This window comes from Penaeus monodon, chromosome 31, assembly GCF_015228065.2.
Source record: "Penaeus monodon isolate SGIC_2016 chromosome 31, NSTDA_Pmon_1, whole genome shotgun sequence".
Lineage (NCBI taxonomy): Eukaryota > Metazoa > Arthropoda > Malacostraca > Decapoda > Penaeidae > Penaeus > Penaeus monodon.
The window spans coordinates 17,367,284-17,367,542 of record NC_051416.1 but is presented as its reverse complement, the minus strand read 5'-3'; positions in this window follow the sequence as shown (position 1 = coordinate 17,367,542).

Sequence of the window (259 nt, the reverse complement as noted above, 5' to 3'; positions counted from 1 at the left end):
ACGACTGATTTTGGTCAAATGGGTCTTTGTACTATATGCGTCCACAGCTGTAATGTATTCGGTCCCAGAATTCACATAAATATATCGAGCATTTTCCGTCCCATTCCCCTGTGAATAACACGGTCGCGGTAGGTTTATGTGTGAAAATACGTAGATATAGCACGGGTACAGTTGGGGGGATGGGATGTATGTGTGTGAATGGCCCCTAATTTCAATTTGTCTCTCATTGTTTATTTTCCTTTTTTCTCTCTCACACAAA